Consider the following 6,002-nt stretch of genomic DNA (forward strand, 5'->3'; position numbering starts at 1 on the left):
CCATCAAGGAGTGGGGATATCAGGGGACAGATATGCATGAGGAATAAAGAGACAAGAGAAGTGTTCTGTGGTTGTGTGAGGACATCCACCGCAGCCCCATCCCACAGGGCCTGATGAGGACCTAAGCTATCCCTGCTTTCCCTCCATCGCTGTCTAGCTAAATCCGCTATCCCCAAGGCCCTAGAGCTGCATTGTCAATTACAGTAGCCACTAGCCAAATATGCCTATTAGAATATAAATTAGTTAAAATTAAGGAAAAGTAATTCTGTTAAAAATTAAGTTAAAAAGTTAAAAATTCTCTTCCTCAGGGAACAGAATTTCCCTGGCGTCCAATTCTGTTCCCTGGTGGTCCAGTTGTTGGGACTTGGCGCTTTCACTGCTGTGGCCGGGGTTCAATCCCTGGTCGGGGAACTCAGACCCTGCAAGCTTCATGGCTTGGCCAAAACAGAAAAAAATTCTGTTCCTCAGTGTCATAATCTTCTAAGTGCTCAGTATTCACATGGACCTAGCGGATACTGTATTGGACGGCACAGATTTAGAACGTTTCCATCATCATGGAAAATGCTATTGGAGAGCAGTGCTTCAGAGTTTAGAGTAATTTTCCTTTCCCTGTCACCCACCCCCAGCATCTTAAAGCTCCCCCAGAGCCCAGAGAACTTAGTTCTTTTTAGGGTGGCTCAGAAGCCACCCTCTGGGGGGGGGGAGGTAAGATGTAGGCATGGACACCCAACGCCTGATTTCCCCAGACTGTGAGAAAGAGCCCAGGCTTCAGTTTTCCTGATCTGGTCTCTTGGGTCACGACCAGAGGTATGGAAACTTGCCTCCCCCGTTCTGGGCTGTGTTTGGGGCTCTTGGTTATTGAGGGAGAAGACCTCTCTTGGTCAGTGACTAGGAAACCTTGTGTTTTAGGCTCCCCAAATTGAGCCTTGGATTCTGACGGTGCCCTCCTTCATAGGCCTCTAATTTTCTCGAGGTGTCTCCACTTAATTTTCTTGCCCATGGACTTAGGCCTAGTTCACTGTGGAGACAGACCCCTGGGAAAGAGACCCCTGGGACCCCCGGCCATGGGCGAGCAAACCCACTACCGAGCCCTGCCGTGCTGTGGCACCAACCCCAGGAAATGCCAGGACCTAGGAGACTCAATTCTTCTGATCCTGGGCAGCTTCATCTTGCTCAACATGGGGATCAACGTGGTGACTCTAGTCAGGGCAGGATCTGGGCAGTGGGGTTTGGGGAACCCTGGGGTCTTGAAGGGACTGAGGTGGGAGGGCTGCTGGGATGTGGCCGGACAAGGGTTGGATTTCAGGGCTCACCCTGCTCCCGTCCTCCCCCCTCCCCTGCTTCCCTCAGCTCTGGAGGCATCTGAAGAGCTCATGCGGACACTTTTCCGTCATATTTTCCCCAAAGGTGAGTGGGCGCCAGCCTGGGCTCAGGGGATGTGGGCCTGTCCCCTTTCTTCTATCCCTGCCTCGATTCTCAGCCCCTCAGGAACCCAGGCCCTGTCCCATCTCGCCTTTCCCCGCAGACAAGCAAGCCAGCTGTGTAGGCAGCCATGGCATGTGCATGCGCTGCTCCGTGGATCCCAAGAACCTGTGCTCAAGCGTTTCTTCCCGCTTCCGCCATCGCCCAAGCTTCCTGCTTGGGCACCCAAACCACCTTGACTCGTGGATACCAGACACAAAAAATGAGAAGGCTTCTGGGTGCTGCTGGATGCCGCCTCAGTGTGGACGGGCTGGGGCTCCCATGGAGGCTCCACGGGGACTGTGGAAGGAGGGGGGAGTGGGAGCTGGCGAGGCCCCTCCGGTCACAGCCTTAAAGTCCCGAGCCACCTTTTACTCCAGGCAAGAGACATCTTCCAAGCTCCGCAGGGTGAGCAAGGTGGACGTGCTTCCACTCCGCCTGCCCCAAGAGAGCAAGACGAAGACCCCAGACTATGACCCAGCCCAGGCCCCAGCCCGGGCCCAGACCCGCCCCCCAGTTCAGCCCCCTGCGCATGCTCCTGCCAAGGCCCAGACCTTCTCCTCAGCCCACCCCCCTGAGCACACCCCCCCCCCCCCAGGCCGAGACCTGCTCCCGAGGCCACGCCCATGAGCACACTTCCGCCCAGGCCCAGGCCTTCTCCCCAGTGGACCCCACTGGGCGCACACCTGCCAAGGCCCAGACCTTCCCCTCAACCCACCCCGCTGAGCACGCCCCACCTCAGGCCCAGGCCTGCTCCACGTTCCACCCCCCTGAGCACACCACCCCCCAGGCCCAGACCCCCTCCCCAGCCCTCACCCCTGATCACAGCCCTGCCGAATTCCATGGCCCTGAGCATACCTCAGCCCATACCCCTGCCCAGGCCCACGCCCAGGCCCCCTCAAATGCCTCAGCCCAGTCCCTGGGCCACACTTCTCTCTGCACCCTGACCCATGCTCATCTGACCTATACCCATGCCAACACTCTGGTCCCTCCCCCAACTTCGGCCCCAGTCTCTCTCCCAACTTCTGCCCCTGCTACTACTCCTGCCCTAGCCCCTACACCAGCCCCTGTCCCGATCTCTGCCACAACCTCTGTCCCAGCGCTCGCCATGGCCCTGACGACCACTCCGGTCCCTTCCACCACCCCTACCCCCATCCTAGTTTCTATTCCCTCTACCTTGTCTGCCTTCAGCCAAGGCCTCTCCTCCGGCCAAGTGGTCTACGATTTCCGCAGGGTAGAGCAGAACGTGGTCCATGTGTGTCTGCCTCAGATCTCTGGGTACTCCAGAAAGGACTTGGGTACCGTCTGCAGGCCCCAAGAGGGGCATGGTCTGGTGAGCTCTGGTACAGCTGAGCAAACACTGAAGCAATGTAGTGGGGACAGTGCCAAGCCCTCCACAGGATCCATACTGGGTTACCTGGAGTTGGGGAATATGGAATGGAAGATCTCAAATGATGCCAAAGACAAATTTGTGCAGTCCAAGACCTTCCCTTACTGCAGCTTCCATCCTTGCAGTTCTGAGAAGAGAAACACGGACCCCCAGGCTCCAGTCTACCCCAAATTCCTGGTGTACTCCAAGGATGCTGCACCTTCTCAACCTTGCTTCCATTCTCCAACCAGTGCCCAGAGCTCACTATGCACCATGACTCCACCATGCGCTCTTTCACTGCCTCTTGTTTCTCCCAGATCCTTTGTCTTTCATCAACACAGCAACCACCAGAAGCCCTCCACCTTAATACAACCCCCCACCTTTCCCCCAACCTCCAAGTCTCCTCCGTCTGTCCTCTCTTCCCAGGGCCCCATCCCTCCCCAGTTATCCACTACTTCCCAAACCCCAAACCAGCCCCAACCCCCTGAACTTCGTGAGAGTCTAGGCCTCAACCAAGGCTCTGTCCTCCAAAGGACCCCAGGCCTTTCAAAAGACTGTAGAGTCTTTTGGAAACCAGGCCTTACCCCAAATCCAGGCCGGCACAACAACCCAGGCCTTACCCGAGACCCAGGTCTCCACAAGAACCCAGGCCTTACCCAAGAGCCAGGCCGCCCAAAGAACCCAGGCCTTGCTCAAGATCCAGGCCTCCACAAGCTTCCAGGCCTTACCCAAGACCCTTATCTCTGCAAGAATCCAAGCCTTTCCCAAGACTCTGACCTTCAGAAGAATCCAGTCATTACCCAAGGTTCTGGCTCCCAGAAGAGCTTAGGTTCTACTCGAGATGGACGTTTTTTTAAAAGCCCGTATCTCCCCCAACCCTCTGGTCTCCACAAGAACACACCATTTCTCCAAACTTCTGACATTCAGAGGAGCTCAGGCTTTATGCATGATTCTGGAGTCTATAGGAATCTAGAACGAAACAAGAGACTGTACTCTATAAAAGTCAAGAGCACTCCCAAAGAACTGACCTCCATAATAGCCCACACCCTTCTCAAGATTCTGGATGTTACAAGAGTACAGGTAGTGCCCAAGATCCAGGAGTCTCTAGGAGTCCAGACTTTACCCAAGATTCTGGGCCACAGAAGAGTCCATACCTTGCCCAAGACTCTGGAGTCAACAAGAGCTCAGGCCTTTGCCAGGAACCTGGTCTCCATAAGAGCCCAGGCCTTGTGCAAACCCCTCGCCTCCATAAGGGCTCAAGCCTCACCCGAGACTCAGGAGACTACAAGAATCCAGGTTTTACCCAAGATTGTGGAGTCTGCAGGAGCCAACGCCTTACACAAGATTCTGTCCTTCATAAGAATCCAGGCCTTACCCAAGCCACTGAAGTCAAAAGGAGATGTGGCCTTACCCAAGATGCTGGAATTTACAGGCGCTCAGAACATACCCACGACCCTAACCTCCACAAGTACTCAGGAATTAATCGAGATCCTGGCCCCCATAAGGGTCCAGCCCTTACTCAAGACTCTGGCTCATCCAAGAGATCAGGCCTCCATAACAACTCATGCCTTATCCCAAATCCTGGCCTCCACAAGAACCCTCTAGGAACTGACTCTGTCCAAGTTTTGGGCCCACATCAGACCTGAAACTCATTTATATCTGAGGCAGTTCTTCGAAAGGAGGATGCAGGGCAGCACATACCATGGACTTCTGTCCCACCCAGTCAGAACTCCTGCTCTCCCAAGGCTCAAGTGACCTACAATGACCTGCAAACCTTCTCAGAGGTACCTGTACTGATTGAGCTGCAATCATCCTCGTGGCGAGCAGGCAGCCAAGACTGGGTGTACCACCCGATGGATACAGTTCCTCCAGCCTGCCAGAACTATCGCCAGATGTCTACGCCTCCCAAAACCAGCTGGAAGCCCTACCGTCCTGGGTCAGGCACCCGGCTAGGGCATGGGGTCTTGGACGCCCGCCAGAGACAGTTCAGAGCGGGCAGGGACAAGTGCGAAGCTGTGTCTCCCAGGCGCCTTCACTGAGAGACATCCAACAACTCACCGGAGACCATCAAGGAGTGGGGATATCAGTGTGTGATGAGAAACTTAGAGAAAGAGGGGACAGATATGCATGAGGAATAAAGAGACAAGAGAAGTGTTCTCTGGTTGTTTGAGGACATCCACCCCAGCCCCATCCCATAGGGCCTGATGAGGAGCTAAACTATTCCTGCTTTCCCTCCATCGCTGTCTAGCTAAATCCGCTATCCCCAAGGCCCTAGAGCTGCATTGTCAATTACAGTAGCCACTAGCCAAATATGCCTATTAGAATATAAATTAGTTAAAATTAAGGAAAAGTAATTCTGTTAAAAATTAAGTTAAAAAGTTAAAAATTCTCTTCCTCAGTAAACAGAATTTCCCTGGCGTCCAATTCTGTTCCCTGGTGGTCCAGTTGTTGGGACTTGGCGCTTTCACTGCTGTGGACGGGGTTCAATCCCTGGTCGGGGAACTCAGACCCTGCAAGCTTCATGGCTTGGCCAAAAAAGAAAACAAATCTGTTCCTCAGTGTCATGATCTTCTAAGTGCTCAGTAGTCACATGGAGCTAGCGGATACTGTATTGGACGGCACAGATTTAGAACGTTTCCATCATCATGGAAAATGCTATTGGAGAGCAGTGCTTTAGAGTTTAGAGCAATTTTCCTTTCCCTGTCACCCACCCGCAGCATCTTAAAGCTCCCCCAGAGCCCAGAGAACTTAGTTCTTTTTAGGGTGGCTCAGAAGCCACCCTCTGGGGAGGAGGTAAGATGTAGGCATGGACACCCAACGCCTGATTTCCCCAGACTGTGAGAAGAAGCCCAGGCTTCAGTTTTCCTGATCTGGTCTCTTGGGTCACGATCAGAGGTATGGAAACTTGCCTCCCCCGTTCTGGGCTGTGTTTGGGGCTCTTGGTTACTGAGGGAGAAGACCTCTCTTGGTCAGTGACTAGGAAACCTTGTGTTTTAGGCTCCCCAAATTGAGCCTTGGATTCTGACGGTCCCCTCCTTCATAGGCCTCTAATTTTTTCGAGGTGTCTCCACTTAATTTTCTTGCCCATGGACTTAGGCCTAGTTCACTGTGGAGACAGACCCCTGGGAAAGAGACCCCTGGGACCCGCGGCCATGGTTGAGCAAACCCATTA

The 6,002-nt window shown here is 54.0% G+C and overlaps 1 pseudogene; it reads left to right on the forward strand.

Moving 5' to 3' along the window:
* Window positions 1–1,064: 1,064 nt before the first annotated feature.
* Window positions 1,065–4,924, forward strand: LOC130705905 (uncharacterized protein SPEM3-like; annotated as a pseudogene).
* The last annotated feature ends 1,078 nt before the right edge of the window (window positions 4,925–6,002 follow it).

The sequence above is a fragment of the Balaenoptera acutorostrata genome, chromosome 20, assembly GCF_949987535.1.
Source record: "Balaenoptera acutorostrata chromosome 20, mBalAcu1.1, whole genome shotgun sequence".
NCBI classification, from domain to species: Eukaryota; Metazoa; Chordata; class Mammalia; order Artiodactyla; family Balaenopteridae; genus Balaenoptera; species Balaenoptera acutorostrata.